Below are 20,334 nucleotides of genomic sequence, written 5' to 3'. Positions count from 1 at the left end.
TCTATCGAGATGTTAGACTCCAGTTAATCATTCCAATCTTACAAAACATCCCTGGCAGAAATGAGGCTTTCTATGCAAACTATCTTCTCTCCGACCAGACTCCACAGATAACAGCTAAGGTTGCTAGTTTCTGTTCTGCTGCTATCCATCTCAGAAGATTCATGCTAAGTTGAGGGTTATGTACAGATGTAGTTCTGGTTACAATGAAATTTTAATTGTTTAATTGTTCTGTGTTGTTTTTATTGTAAATTGTCACTTTTTACTGATGTATACATTTATGTTGGTCTATGACCGCAATAAATAAATGAAAGTCTGAAACCCTGGTTTTGGTACCCACCAGTCTTGCACAACTACAAGTGGAATCAAATGCATGAGAACACTTTAAGTCAAGATGGCCAGGCCTCCCAGAGCCACATGGCAGCAAGGATCATGCCAAAAGTTGCCACCAGACACTTGGTTTTGTGCACCATACATACAAGACACAGAGACAGTGCGCACGCCTACCATGCAGATGGACCACCCACATCCCCCCCCCCACAGAAACACAGCATACATGTTGTCACTATGGATGGAAGGATCTTTCACTTTTGGTTCTCTCAGTTTCTCATTTTTCCAATCTTAAATTCATTTCTCCAGATTTCTGCAGCAATTTGCGGTGTTTTGAAAAACAAAAACCTCATGAAAATTCTCCTCCATTTTAATGCAAATTTCTCCTAATAAACACGTTTCTGTAGGCAGTTTGGACTAATGTACACATTTTTGCAAGGCATTTCTCATCATATAATGCATTTTACATGTTATTTTCACTCATATATTCATTTTTATACGAACACTCCTAATATATGCATTTTTAAAACATTGGTTGGTGAACTGCATCGGAAAATTTGAATAAGTGCATATTTTGAAGGATGGCTGTGTTTCAGAAAGTGTAAATTTAACAGATTCACCTTGAAATGTGAACTGAATCAAAATTCTCACCCATCTGTCTGTCACTCACTCTCTCTCACACACACACAGAGCACACACAATCCCTCGGTCTGTTACTCTCACTTATGCTAGTACACAGCATTCTCTCTTCTCTCTTTCTTTCTCTCTCTCTCTCTCTCTCTCTCTCACACACACACACACATCCAGGCACACAGCACACATACATTCTCCCCCTACACCTACATACAGCATTCTCTCTCATGCACACACAGGGCCGGTTCTAAAGGGCAGCCAGGTTGGGCCTCTCCACTCCCCTTCCATGATCCGTGGCAACAGCCATGGATCTCAGGGCAGGAGCTTATGCCTGCCCACCATTCCCTCACTCCACCCCCATCTACCTGTCTCCTGCCTTTTAGCATTGCCCTTAATGAAGATGGCAGCTGAGGTTTCCCTAAGGTGTTGAAGCCCCTGCCGCCATCTTGGTTGATGGCAGAGATGCGTGTGCTTAGCACACACGTGTGCCATCAGCCAAGATGGCGGCAGAGGCTTCAGCCCCTTAGGGAAACCATGTCCACCATCTTGGTTAATGGCAATGCTAAAAGACAGGAGACAGGTAGGTGGGGCGAGGGAATGGTGGGCAGGCAGAAGCTCCTGCCGTGCAATCTGCAGCTGTTGCCATTGATTGCAGAAGGGGAGCAGAGGGGCCCCTCAGAGGCCCCTGTAGCTCCAGGGGAAGTAGAAGTGGAGACAGGTAGGTGGGGGGCCTGCATGCATGCACACACATGTGCACACGCCAGGGCCCGGGGCAAGCTGATGCCCAAGGGCCCCGGCATGCCTGGGGCTGGCCCTGTGCACACACATTACATACACATCCCCATCACAGCACTGGACTTCATGGAGAGGTTTACACCTCTCCACTCAGCCCAGCACTCTGATGGGGAGGAAGGTGGGGGCTGGTGGGCTGCTTGAAACAGCTTGGCATACCTGATTCAGTCCATGGGTTTGCTACTCCTGCTTTAATTAATCTAGTCTCAAGAACATATCAGTGATTAAGGATGGATGAAAAAAGTCTGTTCCCAATCGAACATATGTTCACCCATAAGTCTGTTCCATCCTGTTTCCACATTAATCTACATTTAAAAACTGCACAAAAATTAACATTTAAATTATATTTAAATATAAGCATTTTAAAACATATGCATTTGTAAACACTTCTCTTAAAATACACATTTCTAACTTATTTCTCCCCCACAAAATATGGATTTTAAACTTATTTTGATCCTCTTTTTGAGCAAAAAACCCCCCTGTATATGAACATTCAGGTAGCATGAAAGTTGTTTGATACCTAAGTCTAACCTGCACATATACATTTCTTAAAATAAGTAAAAATATTTCTGGAAGCTCAGCCTTCCATGAGTTGCAAGAGGCTGCAGTCCTATGCACACTTATTTAGAAATTACTCCCCTTGAACAAAGTGGGACTTACATAAAGTTCCTGATTATTCTCTTCTTCCAAGCAAAGCTTGTGTAATATTTGCAAGTGTTGAAATGAACTCCAAACACTGTTTAGAAGAAACAAACTTTACTGAACAGACTGTTGCAGCATAACCAAAAGCTCTACTTTCGTTTTCCTACTGGTCCCACCCCCAACTGATTCCCCATACAACTGCTTCTAATTCACTTGAGTTCCTACTCACTTTACATCTCCCTTTTTTAAAAAGAAAAAGATAGAAACTACTGTCTGTATCGAATTGGTTTTCTGATCTCTCTGCCTCCTAATGTAGTAACAGGTAACTCAGAGTCCAAACTCTTCTCTGGTATATCACTGTGCTACAGCTGTTCCACTTTTGTTGTCTTGAGACTCTGATAGGTCTACCTCTGATGGAGGTGCAGTTGCAGTTTCAGTAGTCTCATCAATTTTTGGTTCACAACTTGGAGTGCTTTCAAGATCTCTTCTGTTCCTTCGGTAGACAGCTAAATCATCAGTCTGAACCAAATACGATCTTGGAGTCATGTTTTGTCCAGTCACTCTCGCAGGTTTCCACACTCCATTTTGCCGAACATTAACAGAATCACCAACCTGCAAAGGTGGTAAAGGCTTTGAACCTTTGTCAAAGTAAAGCTTCTGTTTTTCTTGTCTTCTCTTCAGATGTGTCTGTATGTCACCTTTTACCTGCTGAGAAAGTAACAAAGGTGCTGAGGTAGGCAACCTGGTTATTAAACATCTCCCCATTAAAAGTTGTGCAGGTGAGGCTGTATCTACTGTAGGCGTATTTCTGTAATCCAATAATCTAAGATAGGGATCTGTGCTATTCAGACTAGATTTCTTAAGAATCCTCTTTACTGTTTGGATCACTCTTTCTGCCATTCCATTTGATTGAGGAAATAGTGGACTGGATGTTGTGTGAACAAAGTCCCAATCTTTGGCAAACATTTTAAAGTCTCTAGAGCAAAACTGAGGGCCATTATCACTGACAACCTCTTTAGGTATACCATGTCTTGCAAATATAGATTTGCAGTGTAAAATTACTGATCTACTTGTAGTGTCTTCAAGCAAACATATTTCCACATATTTTGAATAATAATCAACCAAAAGTAGATAGTCCTTTCTTTCAAATTCAAACAAGTCCATTCCTAGCTTCTGCCAAGGTCTTCTTGGAATTTCATGAGGTAAAATTGGTTCTTTTTGGTTTTTATTTCTGAAGGTGTGACATGTGGTACATGACAGTACCAATTCTTCAATTTGGGCACACATACCTGGCCAATATACAGCTTCTTGTGCCCGCTTTTTACATAATTCAACACCCAGATGACTCTCATGTATAATATTCAATATCCCTTTCCTCAAAACTTGTGGTACTATGATTCTGTCACTTTTAAAAATGAGTCCACCATGATCACTTAATTCCTCTCTGTAATTCCAATAAACACGTATACACTCTGGAACTTCTACTGTTCTATCTGGCCACCCCTGCAAAATGGCATTTTTCAGGATTTGCAAAATGCTATCACCTGAAATTCTTTCAGTTTTGATTCGGAGATTGGTAAATAAGATAACATGAGGTTAACAGCAACCTCGGCTTCTTCAGAACTTATTCCCTCTCCCTGTTCAAGATATGCCCTGAACAGGGTATCAGCAATGATTAATTCTTTGCCTGGTCTATAGTGCACTTGTAATTGATATTTTTGCAGTGTTAACTGCCATCTTTGGATTCTTGGGGGTGCATTATGCAAAGGTTTCCTGAAAATTGCCTCCAATGGTTTGTGGTCCATTTCCACAGTCACTTTTTTGCCATAGAGAAATTGACGGAATCTTGTGCATCCAAACACTATTGCCAACATTTCCTTTTCTATTTGGGCATAGTTCTGTTGGGCTGCAGTCATTGCTTTAGAAGCATATGCAACAGGTGCACCTCTTTGCAACAGTACAGCACCTAAGCCTGTAGAACTAGTGTCCACTGACAGAGTTACAGGTTCTTTCACATTATAATATTTCAAAACAGGAGCTCTTATTAATAGTTCTTTCAACTGTGTGAATGCTGTTTCATGAACTGACATCCAGCAAAATTCAGCATCTTGGGCCAACAGTTGTCTTAAAGGGGTTGTTACTGTTGCCCAATTTGGGATAAACTTTGCTAGGTAAGTCACCATTCCTAGAAATCTTTGAAGATCAGCTTTGTTACTTGGACTGGGCTTATCAGTGATGGCCTTTATTTTAGATGAATCAGGTTTTAGTCCTTCTTTGGTTAAGATGTGTCCTAGATATTTGATTTCAGTCATGGCAAATTTGCATTTCAGTTTGTTCAGTTTCAGATTCCTCTCTCGGCACCTGTCCAGAACTCTCTTCAGTATCTCATTATGTTCCTGTTTGGTCTCCCCCCAAACCAAGATATCATCTATGTAGCATGTGACCCCATCAATACCCTCAAATGTCTGTTGGATCATCCTCTGATAGACCTCAGGAGCTGAAGAGAGACCAAATGTCATTCTTGTAAATCAGTACCTGCCAAAAGATGTATTAAATGTGCATAGCCTGGAACTGTTGTCATCTAGCTGAATTTGCCAGAATCCACTACTGGCATCAAGAACAATTCTGCTTCTGCTAGCTTACTGGTAATTTCTTCTACAGTAGGCAATTGAAAATGTTCTCTTAAAATTGCTTTGTTCATATCTCTTGGATCTAAACATATTCTTATCTGGTCCTGGCCAGGCTTGTCTACAACCACAATTGAATTCACCCACTCTGTAGGTTCTTCTACCTTAACTATGACTTTTAATTGCTCCATATGAGTCAGTTCCTTTTGGACTTTATCTCTTAGTGCCACTGGAACCTTCCGAGGTGCATGAATTACAGGTGGAACCTGTGGGTTGATTTTGATGGCGTATTTCTCTGGTAAGCAACCTAAGCCTTTAAACACATCTTTGTATTCAACTGCAATGTCCCATTGATCTACTGGAGCTCTTTTCATTGAATTAACTCTTTGCACCAAATTTAAATTAGTCACAGCCCAGAGACTGAGTACAGCTTGCGCATCAAAGTCTACTATGTGAAATTCCAACTCAGCTCTTTGATCTTTATATTTGTAATCCAGGTTACATTTACCAGACACATGTAGTCTTTCTCCAGAGCAGGTTATTAATCTGGTATTTGAATGCTGAAGTGGTTCAGCTTGCAAGGCTTTCTATGTTCTTAAAGACATTGCATTAGCCTGTGCTCCTGTGTCAATCTTAAAGGTCACATACTTGTGATCATTTATGAGAAGTTCCACACATCATTCATCTTCCAGAGCTGTAGAATTCAATTTATCTGCCTTGAAGTTTTCTATCTCTAGTTTTACACATTTTAGCAGAATGATTAAGTTTGCCACATCTGCATTCTTTCCCATATGCAGGACAAACATTTATGTCATGATGACTGATACCACACTTGTAGCAGGCCTTTGCTGCTGCTACAGGCCTCTGTGGCATTTCCTTTTCTTGGGGGCTGGTAGTAGTGCCAGGGCTCCATTTGCTCTGAGGCTGGCTTACTTTGGGCTTTTCAAAGGTACTTTTGCCCTGTAAGGCATCCATTTGTTTTTCTGTTGCCCCAAAATCTTTCATCTGTTTTGCAGCCACTTCTTCTGCCCTGCATATATTCACTGCACACTCAAGGGTTAAATCACTCTCTCTCAGTAACTTGGCTCTCAATCTGTCTTTCTGAATGCCACACACTATGCGATCCTTAATAAGAGAATCACACAGCTCCCCAAATTCACAGGTCTAAGCCAAAAGCTTCAACTCAGTCACATATTGGTCTATACTTTCTCCTTCAGTCTGTATTCTAGTGAAGAACCTCTGCCTTTCATAAGTAACATTTCTTCTGGGCACACAATATGCTTCAAATTTATTCATCAAAACTTGAATTTTATTTTTATCTGCATCATCATCAAACTGGAAAGTATTAAATACCTCTCTTGCTTCTTCACCTGCCACATGCAGAAATAATGCTGAATGGAGTCTTTCTTATCTGCTCCACTTGCAATGTAGTACAATTCAAACCCTTGCTTCCATCTTCTCCAGTTCTCTGCTGCATTTCCTTCAAACACCAACATTCCTGGAGGCTTCAGCTGGTCCATTTTTCACTGCCTTATGTGTTTAGGTAGTCTTCTGACACCATGTAATATTTGCAAGTGTTGAAATGAACTCCAAACACTGTTTAGAAGAAACAAACTTTACTGAACAGTCTGTTGCAGCATAACCAAAAGCTCTACTTTCATTTTCCTACTGGTTCCACCCCAACTGATTCCCCCATACAATTACTTCTAATTCACTTGAGTTCCTACTCACATTACAGCTTGCAACTTGAATTTCTCTCTTCCCAGCAGGGCAGGAAAATCCTTATGACTGATATTTTATTACACTTAATCATTACTAGAAAGTTGGGTTATCTGCTTATTGACAACTGGTTTAGAGCAGTTTGGAATACTCTTTATATGAATTAAGTCATATTGTCAGGTTCCAGCAACAAACAACTTTTTTTTAAGATAAACACATATGTCATTTGTTTAGTATTAAAATCTAGGGTATTCTTTTAAAAAAGAATGTTTTTTCCACAAAAATGTTTTATCCTATGTTAGAATGCTTTTGTTTTGGTACCTATTCATTAACATTGGCTTATCTGAAACAACACATTTAGCATTATTGTGCTGTTTTGCTTCACTTGTCTTGAGCCATGAAAATATTTTCCTTTCTGTATTAAGATGTTTAAACTTTGTCTGATAGAAATAAAATTCAGGATCCCCCTTTTTAAAAGTGCAACACTGAATACTTTTAATAAGCGGAAGTTAATTTTATTAACTCACAAATCACTATCCAAAAAAAGAAAAAGAAAGAAAAAAGACAAGTGTCACATATAAAAAACAGTCCTAAACTACAGAAAGATGGAACAGTCTGTTTTCACTCTGGATCAATTTCATATGTTTCCATTGATATGTCCATTCCTATGTGATTTTTTTAAAATAAAAAAGTATGAATCTGCATGAAAATCTGTATATATTAGGGATCGGGGAGAATTTCAATTCAGTTCACATTTCAAGCAGAATTTATCAAATTCACAATTTCCAAAACAATATGAGAACCGAAACACAGCCATCCTTCGAAATTCCCATTATCAGAATTTTGGGATGCAGTTCGCCAACTAAACAACATTTACAAAAATGCATATATTAGGGAAAAGTGTGCATAAAAATGAAAACATGAGTAAAAATAACATGCAAAAAGGCATGAAATGAGAATCAGCTTGCAAAAATGTGTACCTTTGTCAAAACTGCCTACAAAAATGTGTTTATTTGGAGAAATTTGTGTTAAAATGGCGGAGAATTTTCATTAGGATTTTTTTAAAAAAAATTTTTTAAGTATAATATGAAAAGTTGCATATAAAAATGTAATAAAAAGTAACTATACACTAATTCCCAATAATTAAAATTTCCCTTCTCCAAGTTCATTTTATTTCAATCTATGTACTTCTAAACATTTTCTAAGATAAGCTCTCCCTTTTTAAATATGTTTTGGTACTTTATGACCTGTATTGCAATATTCAAACAACTGCCAAATGTGAAAGATAATTACATTCCAAGCACATGTTAATCCAGGAAGCAGGGCCGTTTCCAATGGGCAGCCAGGTGGGGCACTGGCCTTAGGGCCCCTGAGGCTACAGGAGCCCCTAAGGGGCCCCTCTGCTCCCCTTCAGCGATTCGCAGCAGGATCGCTACCACGGATCACACGGTGAGAGCTTCGGGGCTCCACCATTCCCTTGCTTAACTTACCTTTTTCTGCGGTTGCGCATGCAGCGGTGCCCTTAAGAAAGATGGCAGCTGAGGTTTTCCTAAGGGGCTGAAGCCTCTGCCACCATCTGTGTGTTTGTATCCCTGCCATGAACCAAGATGGCGGCAGAGGCTTCAGCTCCTTAGGTAAACCTCAGTCACCGTCTTTCTTAAGGGCACTGCTGCATGTGCAACTGCAGAACAAGGTAAGTTAAGCAAGGGAATGGCGGAGTCCTGAGACTCTCGCCGTGCACGAATCGTGGAAGGGGAGCGCTGGGGCCTGGGGCAGGCTTTTGCCCAAGGCCTCCAGCGTGTCTGGGGCTGGCCCTGGGCATGCACATGCATGTGTGTATGTGTGCATGCACACATGCGTGCCAGGGCCCAGGGCAAGCTGGTGCCCAAGGGCCCTGGCATGTCTGGCGCTGGCCCTGCCAGGAGGCATGAAAAAACAGTCCGAATGAAACCTTCCTACATCCACATCCTCAATGCAGACTGGTATCTTCCAGAATTCACTGCCAGTATAGATAGATATCATCTCTTTTGATTTTTCAAAACCTCTTATGTCACTGTGAGAAACATGCTGGATTGGATGGGCCCTTAGTCTTATTTAGGAGCAGGGAAAATACTTCAAGTTATGGGGTTCACCACCAAACTTGCCACTATCCCTCCTCTGTGAAACAGCAGCGGCCACTTCAGGTACTGAAGGCCCATTCCACCCATACGGGTGAGGGTAGGGGCATTTCCCTTAGCAGTAGGCAGTAGCATGGTGACCTTTTTTCTTTTTAAAACACTTTTTGAAAATAAAAAATAGTTGTATGCTGCTCCTATAGAAAGCATCTAAGTGGCGTACAGCAAATACAAAACCACAAGTAAAAGATAAAAGCAGAAAACACCTCAAGAAACTGGCCAGTCACATTTTTGATGATGCTACCTGCGAGGACAACGGCAATTTGCTTCTTCTCTCCCTCCCCCCATATTTTAAATGAAAGCAGTGTGCACCTCTTTCTCTTTTGCAGCCATGTTTTGCCCAGTCCTAGTAATATAGTGGCTGGAAAAAAGAGCAGTGAATGTTGGAATATGAGGTTCAGCTTGAACTCATGGGTTGAGGCTGCATGGGGTTAAAAAGGGTAGCTAGAGAGGAGACCTCCTGATTGTTAGGCTAATGCCTATCCTTTGATCTCCTGCTGTCTCTCCCTTCCTGCTAGACTGATATGCATAGGATGTTGACCACATCTTCCAGTCTTCTTCCGTCTTCTTCTTTCTCTTGAGAGGGAGAGCAGACATCTCTTCTGTCTCTCCCTCTCCTCCAAGCATGAGGGCAAACACCAGGCTTAGTGTTTGCGTCTCCAACTTAGCTAGTTAGCTAGATGTAGAACTCTTTCCTATCAAGTATGTACTTCCAGAATAAAGTAGTTATTTCTTATTTTAAAGCTTAAAGTCTCTGACTAATTCCAGGGAAGGTGTAATCTTTAGCAAAGATTCAAATACACAAAGCTCACTCAGAAGCTCAAATACCTAATTTCGCTACTCTGCAACAGTGAATGTCTGCTACCCCCACTCTCACAAATGGCAGCATTAAAAAACAATTGTTTAAAAGAGCCATCACACTGTCACCTAGTGCTAAGGTAAGCAGGCCTACCCCTCCTCTACCACCAAATCAGTGAACAGGTTTATGCCCCACTGCCCAGAAAGAAACAAACTGCCTCCCTTTCCCCAGCTTGTCAATTGATTCAAGGCAGCCCTGGTTTATTCCAGCAGGGCGCTTCTTATGACCTTATCAGCCCTCAGTGTGTGAGGTCAAAACAAGGTGTAAACTGCAAGGACGTTGTATTTCTAAAGGTAACGTCAGATCTTAAAGACAAGGAGTCCAAGAGACAACAACTGTTGAGCAAATAATCAGCACACAGCATTACACTTTCCTTCCCCTCCAGAGGGTCTCCATTACCAGGGTGCACAGTTAAAAAGACTGGTTCATCCTGATCTGATCTTTCCCACGAGGATATTTGTGAACTTAACTGCCTTACATAATGCAGCAGTGATATTATCCCAATGAATCTCCAGCTCAGAGATCTCTTTCCACAGTGTGCATTCCAGATGGCCAAATGAAAGCAGTGTAGGGTTGTTCAGATACTTTAGGGTCTTTTCAAGAAAATATGATTGAGCAATTCAGGAGCTGTTCCTATATGATCATCAAAGGGTATATTTCTCAAAATGTGTTCTTGCCATGTGTACACACTAATCGCTTGTTTCACATTTATTCATTAATTCAATTCATTCAAGTTCACCCTTACTGATTAACAATCCCAGCACAAAAACATAAAGCAATCTAATCAAACTCAAATAAATGCAAAACAGATCAAATATCACACTTATAACCATCAGGCCTAATTCTAAAACTCTCTTAATACTACTGCAACTGGTAGTGAAAGTACTGGAGCCCAGGAGCTGGCAGCAGGGAGGGGAGCACTGCAGACCTAGCCTCCCAACATCAGGACCACTGCCATGTATCAGGATGGGGTGGGGCAGGGCAGTGGAGAGTCGGAGTAGAGCAGCCACATTGATGGAATCAAATGGGTGTTCCCACTGGTGCATTTACATCACCCCAACTTCATTGCCATATTGTTCCATTCCTGCGCCATGACAGTGATGCTGCTGCTGAGAGGCCAGGTCCATGGCACTGCCCTTCTCCATTGGCTGCTCCATCTCCTTTTAATGTCATAGAGTGGGTTGCACAGCAAGCAGCTGCTTACCTTGGATTTAGTGGCCTGAGTTAATGGGCACAGAGTGTTTCCAAGGATATGCAGAGAAGATATGAAGCTGCTTTATAGAGAGTCAGACCATTGGTCCATCTAGCCTAGTATTGTGCACTCTGACTGGCAGCAGCTCTTCAAGGTCTCAAATAGAGGTCTTTCTCTGGGATCCTTCCCCCCCCTTAAAATTGGAGATGCAATAGACTGAACCATAACTCTGCCACTGAGGTATAGGGCTATGCTAGATTGCTATTCTGCTTTTCACATTGGTAGGCGTAAGCACTTCAGAAATTAAGTGAAGTGATCAACTGTGCAAAAGAGGAGGATTACTTTTCATAAACATTTCTTTAAATAGTCTTTATTGATTTTCATTTTGTATGTTCAGACATCATAAAGATAGGAAAAATACAACCAATAACAGAGAAAACAAATAGAGCCCTCTACAAAACAAAATAAAAAATCAATTTGGAAACAGCAACTTTTATAAACATTTTCAACAGGGTAAAAAAGAACCCCTCCTTTTCCATTATTTATGGGGTGCATCGTGTCAAAAGAAGGCAATATTGTTCAACCACTGAGTGTGAGGGCAATGCTACTTTGTTTACTCTTAGAGACATCATCACATAGCCATCTCTGATTGGGTATGTGTCATTGTGACTTCCATTCACATGATCCCCAACTGGCTGGAACTGCCCATGTGATAATGCCCACGAAAAAGGATAACCAGGGTTGTTTTGTTTTAAAAGCAAACCGGCACTAAACAACATTTTGGTGAGGATGGGGGATATTCTGGAAATATTGCCCCCCTTGAAGCATTGGGAAATGAAAGTAGTGAATATTCAGTGCAGCCTTTTTCTGAATAACATAGCAATTGTATGAAAGATCCACGGAATGCAAGCTTTTGTTTTGTTTTTCAATGGAAAAGTAACTTTCATTTATTTTAATATTGGTGAACTTGAACAGATGTAGACCTTTGCAGATTAATCTCATTTGGATACAATCAAGCAACAAGGTAATGAATGTTTCTTTTTATCTTTGTTTAAAGGTTTGAGGCTACTATAAGAACAGAATATGGAGACACTGATTGGTTCCCAATCAGAAAGGGTGCGAGACAGGGTTGTATTTTATCACCCAACTTGTTTAATCTATATGCAGAAATATCATATGGAAAGCAGGATTGGACCAAGATGAAGGAAGTGTGAATACTGAAGGGAGAAATATCAATAATTTAAGATATGCAGATGATACCATACTACTAACAGAAACCAGTAATGATTTGAAACGAATGCTGATAAAAGTTAAAGAGGAAAGCACAAAAGCAGGACTACAGCTGAACGTCAAAAAGACTAAAGTAATGACAACAGAAGATTTATGCAACTTTACGGTTGACAATGAGCACACTGATAATCAAGGATTATCAGTACCTTGGCACAGTCATTAACCAAAATAGAGACAATAGTGAAGAAATCAGAAGAAGGCTAGGACTAGGGAGGGCAGCTATGAAAGAACTAGAAAAGGTCCTCAAATGCAAAGATGTATCACTGAACACTAAAGTCAGGATCATTCAAACCATGGTACTCCCAATCTCTATGTATGGAGGTGAAAGTTGGACACTGAAAGAAGTGGATAACAGAAAAATCAACGCATTTGAAGTGTGGTGTTGTAGGAGAGCTTTGCAGATACCATGGACTGCAAAAAAGAAAAATAATTGGGTGTTAGAACAAATTAAACCAGAACTATCACTAGAAGCTAAAATGAGGAAACTGAGGTGATCATACTTTGGACACATAATGAGAAGACATGATTCACTAGAAAAGACAATACTGTAATGCTGCGAAAAACAGAAGGGAGTAGAAAAAGAGCAAGACCAAACAAGAGATGGATTGATTCCATAAAGGAAGCCACAGATCTGAACTTACAAGTTCTGAACAGAGTGGTTTATAACAGATGCTATTGGAGGTCACTGATTCGTAGGGTCGCCATAAGTCTTAATCAACTTGAAGGCACATAACAACAACAAAGGTTTGAGTCCCCACTCCACCCCACAACAACAATAAAATGACTGCAGTTACATATATTAAATGCCTCCATGACTTTAAATGGAGAATTTTTGGACGGCATCTCTTAGTTAAAGAAGACCTCGTGCACTTTATTCCTGCCCATTGCCCCCATTCTGCAAAAGAAGGTGATATAGCTAATACATTTCATGCCAGCTATGAAAGGGAGGGAGACCCTTGTTTTAATATAGCAGCTATGAGTAATCCCATCTACTCTTCCTAGAAGGGAGAGGGAAAGGCCTGAAGACTAAGTTTGTTTTTCCCACTTGCATGGATGGCATGTAGAGATACACTTTGGTTTTGCCTACGTAATGAGCAGAGCAAGTCCAGAGGCCACCCCATCAGGTGCTGTGTAAAGGCAACATTGAAGGACATAGCCATTTAGCACAACCATTCAGTGAAGCCAGAAGCAAGGTCAAGGAGCTCTGTTAGATGAAGCTTTCATGAGCTTATGGAGTAAAATTGATTGGGACTGCACAACATGTTTTGTGGCAGCTACAAGTCTTTAATTAATTTTACCAAGAGAAGCTGTGGGACTGTGCAGTATTTTTGTGGCAGGTACCAGCCTTTGAGTTTCATTAATTTCACCAAGAGACTCTTGGTGCAATACTTTGGTAGCAGCTAGCAGCCTTTGGAGGGAAGGGAAAAAAACTTCACTCTTTGGGACTCTCCAATGTTTTTGTGGTAGGTAGCAGCCTTTGAGTTTAATTAATTTCATCAAGAGCCTCTGAGGGGTTGTAAATTAATTTCAATATAATTTAATTATAAGACTTTGGAAGATAGAACAATATCTCTGTGGCAGTTAGAAGCTTCCGTGGGGAACTCTTTTTTTTTTTTTATGGAGGGTTATAAACTGAGAGGTGTAATCAGTGGAGGCCACTCTATTTGGGTTACCAGGGATCAGCCCTACCAAGTGAAATGCCCAGCAAAAAACTCAAAGCCATACTTTTTCCCTGTTCCACACATCCTCCCATAATCCATTTCAATGTAGAGAGGATCCTGGATGTTTTTCTGATCATCTCCCATTCTCTGGCCAATCAGCTCTCTGCACCACTCAGCCAATCTCCATCCAAAAGCATTGTTATGGCTAGGAGGCAGGGCTGGTTCCAAGTTTCTGGGGGCACTTGGGCACAGGGGACCAGTGGACCCCTTGTCCCTTTCCTCCTCAAATCACATTCCTCTTCCCTCTTGGCCCCAGCCCTTTTAAGTAAAACAATCCTTGACCAATATAGAAACCCCCTATTGTCCAAGTAAAACAATATAAGCTTTTGAATATCACTGGCTGCTTTTTAAACTTTTTCTGAACAACATAATTTGTAGGTATAGCTTAATCAGCACTCCTCTACTCTCTTACCTGGGAGTAAGTCCCACTGAACTCAGTAGGACTTATGACTGAGTAGGCATGTCATTTATTGGGATTATTCACTTCTCTTAGAAATCCAAATTGAGGGGGGTCAACACGTAGATAGCCCCCCTCTGTAGCAGAGCCATTTTTCCAAACTTGTTTTGGGGAAGGGTTTTGGGGTTGAGATGGATGATTTCTGAGTCCCCTTCCAGCCTCTTATTTGGAACCCTGCACCTGGAGATGAGAAACCTGCTCTGCTGGCCAAATGAGATCTCTTTGTTAGTCTAATAAGAGTGGCCAGGTGAGTTAATGGGCCTATCAACTGCCCATTAATTAGGCCAGGGAGATCCTATTGTTACGGAAACTCTTCAGGAGAGCCCTCCCCCTTCCTGAGACCAAGGAGAGGTTTGTGTTTTTTGAGTTGAGTTGGAGGAAAGGCTGGGAACTGGAGGCAGGCAGAGAAGCTGGCTCTCTGCACCATGGCTTTAGGATGCCTCCTGTAAGCCTGATGGGGAAAAAAGATCTATTGGACTGCTGATGCTTTGAATCCCTCCATCTTAAGCTCAGGTTGGAATGTTTGTAAATAAATAAATAAAAATTCATAAAGACATCACAGTCTCCGCTGCCCTTTTTCCCCAAGAAAACCAAAACCCTGGGTAAGTGTGGGCCCCCTTCCAGATCTCTCACCGCTCGAAGATTGGGGTGGCACGCAACAATATTGAGCTGGGTCTGACTGGGTATAAGGCAGTTTCCTGTGCTCCTATGTCCCTGGGTATTATTTTCTTTATAAAAAAGATGATTCTTATTCTTTAAAAAAATGAAAATCATCTGCCTAGTTTCTCTAATTTGGGGAAACTGGTGGGCTGAAGACAGATAATGGGGGGGAAAGGAAACAAAAGGATAAACTGATGAGAGAGTGAGAAGGGAGGCAACATGCAAGAAAAATAAAAATGTCTATGTAGAGCTGAGTGTGCGATGGACTTTGCCGTGCAGGCAAGGGTGACAGTGGGAAGCATCAGCATCAGCCACCAGCTCCACACATACACACACTTCTGACCTCTTTTCAGAATATGCATAGTACTGTATGTGAGATGGGAAATGAGATAGGTGTTGTGTTCTAACACTTTACACTGCCCACTTAAGCATGTTTACTCAGATGGAAGCCCCAGTGGGGCTTAAGTGCAGATAAGTGTGTTTAGGATTGGGTAGAGAGGGAGGCGAGAGTGAGGCTGCACCAAGCAAAGGAAATGGATGGTGGGTGGTCAGAGGGGCCCTTGGCCTGTGAGGAAAGGAAGAGAATGAATGGGAAGGAAGGCTGCAAAAGAGACAGAGAGACCAAGAGATAGGAAAAGGAGATATGCCAGGGCTGCTGCTGCTGCTGTTTGTTCTACTACCTCCATTCCTCTCTTTCTCTTTCACACCCAGACCCTCAGCCAGGAAGAAGAGCCAGCTGGCTCCTGGCACTGGTCTCCCTGGAAGGAGCCCCTTTCTGCCTTTTCTGCAGCAGCAGCAGCTGCTGCCTTCATTGGGGAGTCTTGAGTCCTGCGCACTTCTCCAGTTCCTGTCGCCACAGCCACTCCTCCTCTCGCTAAGCCATTCTGGCCCTGCACCCCAAGCCTCATGTCACTCACTCCAGCTTGCTTGCGTGCCAGAGAGCAGCAGCAGCACCTCTTCCTTCTCCCCCCATCTTCTATGACTGTCAGCCCCTGCATGCTGCCAATCAGAACGCTGGCTGTGAGTCACCCTGAGATTGGATTCATTGCCTGGGCAGCCCAGGGGTGGAAAGCAAAGCCTGTGAGGGTGAAGGGGCCCTGTGAGCTCATGCTCATGCTCCCTCAGCCAGTGACACCCAATAGCGGCCTGCTAGAATGTCCCACCCAATCTATCTCCAGGCAGAAAAGCTATGTAATATTATTGTTTTTTAATCTTACCAGTGCTTATTTGTTTATTTGCCCCTGTTGTGCTGTTTTCCCCTCCCTCCTGTTCCCATTACTCTTCCTATTGTCAGTATCTAAGCCTAACTGGTCTACCTGCTTGCCAACCAGAGGGCTATTCTGAGGATTTTGGGAGCTGTTTCCTTCAAGGCCACACCTCTAAACAACTTTGTAGGCAGGAAGGAAAATGGAGTGGCTGTTAGCTTGAGCAGCTTGGGTGGACAGCGTCTCTTTATATAATAAACATGTATCTTTCTTTTTTACTTTTTAAATTTTTTGCATTGATAAACATCGATAAACATCAGCCCAGCTTTGTTAAAGGAAGACATCTTACACAGTGTGTAAGGAAGCTGATAAATGGAATTAAGACATCAGAAGAAGCTAAAGCTTTGTTGTTTATATAGATGCTGAAACGTTCTTTAGGGTTGAGTGGCCATATTTCCAGATACTCTGGGATGAATTTGTTCTGGGGTCATTATGCAAATAGCCGATGAGAAATATTTACTAACCCCTTGCCAAGTGTATAAATGAATATTTATCTTTTGGCTTCATTCTGTCAAGGGGAACAATACCCCTTTGTCACCCCTGCTATTTGCATAGAATCTTTAGTGAATATGTTAAGAATTAATGAAAATATCACTAAGGTTTTGTCAAGATCAAAACATCTGAAAGTATTGTAGGGAGACTATATGGTACTGGCCATAATAAATTCTGGACTATATATTCAAGGTGGTCCATGTGCTGAATGATTTTCCAAAGTTGTCAGGTTATAAAATTAATTTTACCAAAGGAGTGGCTCAATATTAATATGTCAAAAATGTTGATGATAAGACTTAATATTCCATGGAATGCATCAGAAGTGAAATATCTCGGCCACAGGTTCTCAGACTGTGGTCTATGGACCACTGAGCTTCATTCATGTGGTCTGTGGCCTGTCTGCATTCCGTTTTTGTATTGATTTTAATTGTATTTTATTGCTTCTTTTATTTCTTATATTGTGTTTTATTTATTACAGTTTGAATTATATGGAATGCAAATATAATACTATAAACTACAATTTAAGAAATAAAAGAAACAATAAAAATACAATTTAAAAGGTGATTCAGCGCATAGCACAGTGCATTGTAATTGCTACAAAAGGGAGAAAAATCTTTAAGTGGTCCGTGAAGTTCATCCACAATTTTCAAGTGGTTGATGGGGAAAAACATTTGGGAACCATTGATTTAGGCTTTGGGGTATGTGAACATTTAGAAGAGACAGGTGAAAAGAATAATCATAAATTATTTTTATGGTGTTGAAAGTTCAAAAGAAGTGGTCCCAAATGACTTTGTCATGAATGGGGCAGGTATCATGGAAGGATGAGTTGTTTTGTTGTTGACGATGATGAACTTCCCTTTAAATGTTTAAATATTAAATATTAAAATATCAAGATTGAAAGCATGGCATAATTTGCACATAGGTTTTGTTTGTGCTAATGAGCAATCTCAGATTGCACTAAACACATTCTCTAATTCCTGAGGAAATGATGGAGTATTGATACCTAATTTTTTATTATAAAATGATGCATGTTCAATTTCTAATTTAACAGAATGACTTGATTTAGAGGGTATTAAGGGATATGAAAAAAATCATATTGATATTTGAAGGATGTGGTATGATACTTTACTAAAGAGAGTATGATTGTGGCCTGTCAAAATCCATGTTTACATGCAATATTTGAGGAAGGCCCAACAAAAGATGGATTGATTCCATAAAGGAAGCCACAGACCTGAACTTACAAGATCTGAACAGGGTGGTTCATGACAGATGCTCTTGGAGGTCCCTGATTCATAGGGTCGCCATAAGTCGTAATCAACTTGAAGGCACATAACAACAACAACAAATAAGACAAAAACAAGCCCTTGATTTTCACTGTTTACATCATGTGCACATAGTGAACAGAAAATGCAGAGAGGAGCATTGGAATATATGTCTGTTTGGTGGCTCAAGGATGTTCTGTTTTAAGAGATTTTGTGCATAATGATGTGATTATCTCCTGTAAATCTGTAAGCAACAGGATGCATTCATAAGAACATAAGAAGAGCCTGCTGGATCAGGCCAGTGACCCATCTAGTTCAGCATCCTGTTCTCACTGTGGCCAGTGGGGAAGCTCACAAGCAGGACCTGAGTGCAAGTGTACTTTCCCCTCCTGCAGCTACTGGTAACTAGTTTTCAGAAGCATACTGCATCTGACTATAGTGGCAAAGTATAGCTATCATGGCTAGTAGCCATTGATAGACTTATCCTCTATGAATTTGTCTAATATTCTTTTAAAGCCATCCAAGTTGGTGGCCATCACTGCCTCTTGAGGGAGCAAATTTGTTCCTAATAACAATAGAATATTTCCAAATAAAACACGCTATTGTTGTTATGATTAAGAAATATGCTACAGTGATGAGTCCATCAGTAATGGAGGAATTGTTAAGTTCATTGGAAGGGAAAGGACTAATGGGGGAGACATATAAGATTCTTAATCAAATGTATAATAACTTCTTAGAATTATCAACAAAATGGAAGAAGGACCTAGATATAACCATTTTAGAAAAAGTATGGAATTGTGTGTGAGGAAAAGTAGATTAAAAGTAGGTGAAAGTCAGTAAAGGTGTTATTTGATAGGGATGGAACTTTCTGAAAACCTTGATGTTTTGTTAATCCAGGCAGAATTTTAAAAATTCCTTTCTATCTCCTTGATCTTGATGATGTGAGCTTTGTTCCCTCTGTGGTTCCGCTGAAATATTATTATTGCGCTCTCATATTATATAACAATATTAAACCTCAATATTGCAGACTATATTATGCTTATTTCATTGTATGCTTTACATAATAGGCATGCAATTTCCTACTATCCTCCTTGACTCCATCTCTTCCTCCTGTCCACTCCTAGGAAGTGTCCACTCTACTCCAGTTCCACACTCTGTCCCCAAGAGACACTGTCCTGCTTGAGACTTGATGCTTTTATACACACATGAGACACAATTTATGTGAGTTTCATCCATTTATTTATAACCACAGGAATGGCAATTCCAGAAATTGACCTTTGTGAGACTCCAGGAAACCCAAAGAGAGGGAGCATCTAATAAAAAAAAAAACCACCTTTGGCTCATTCCTTTCATAATCATTTTGCAATATTAGGTTTGATTGCTTGCTACAGAGATACATTATGAGCCACAGAAATGGATGACCTTTTGACAGCACCACCTAACAGGGATGATCACATAAACAATGGAATTACACCCATTAAAGTATAAGCATAATTATTTTATAATGTACATACAATAGATACATCTCTTTTGCTGTGGAGCATACTGTTATGGGTTTGGGGTTGAGATGGATAATTTATATGAGTCCGCTTCCAGCCTCTGATTTGGAGACTTACTCCTGGGGGTGAGCAACCCGCTGTGCTGGTCAGATGAGTTTCTTTTGTTAATCTAATAGAGTGGCCAGGTGGGTTAATGGGTCTATCAGGTGCCCATCAACTGGTGAATGGGCCAGGGAGATCCTTTTGTCATTGAAACTCTCCAGGAGAGTGTTGCCCCCCTCCTGGGGCCGAGGAGAGGCTTGTGTTTTGAGTTGTGTCATGGAAAGGCTGGGAACTGGAGGCAGGCAGAGAGACTGGCTCTCTGCACCACAGCTTTGGGGTGCCTCCTGTAACGCTAATGGAAAAGCTGAATATTGGACTGCTGATGCCTTGAACCCCCCCCCATCCTAAGCTCAGGTTGGAATGTGTGTAAATAAATAAACCATATTTCATAAAGACACCACAGTCTCTGCTGACCATCTTCCCAAGGAAACCAAACCCTGAGCAAGTGCAAGGACCCCTGGAAATCTCACCGCTCAGAGATTGGGGAGGCGTGCAACAATACGTTGCTGCTAAGGGAACCTGGGAAAATTTAATTCCCAGTGCCGCAGCTAAGAGACACTGCAAGCTACATTTTCCAGTCTCCCAAATAGCAATGCTCTGCAGGACTACCCAGGCCTGATT

General features: G+C 41.1%; 1 long non-coding RNA gene across 2 annotated transcripts in view; it reads right to left on the bottom strand.

Annotated features, from left to right (window-relative positions):
* The window catches only part of LOC133388348 (uncharacterized), a 112,207-nt gene that overhangs the window by 45,479 nt on the left and 46,394 nt on the right, over positions 1–20,334 (bottom strand). Inside the window, exon 1 of one of the 2 annotated variants that reach the window (XR_009763751.1) lies at positions 2,413–2,516. The exons of the other annotated variant lie outside the window; for it this stretch is intronic. This is a non-coding gene — a long non-coding RNA (uncharacterized LOC133388348). Of the gene's footprint in view, positions 1–2,412; positions 2,517–20,334 lie in introns of those variants that run through there. 2 annotated transcript variants of the gene reach the window in all.

Source organism: Rhineura floridana, chromosome 7 (assembly GCF_030035675.1).
Source record: "Rhineura floridana isolate rRhiFlo1 chromosome 7, rRhiFlo1.hap2, whole genome shotgun sequence".
Taxonomy (NCBI): Eukaryota; Metazoa; Chordata; class Lepidosauria; order Squamata; family Rhineuridae; genus Rhineura; species Rhineura floridana.
Note: the sequence above shows the minus strand (reverse complement) of the source record. Positions and strands in the feature narration are given on the sequence as shown.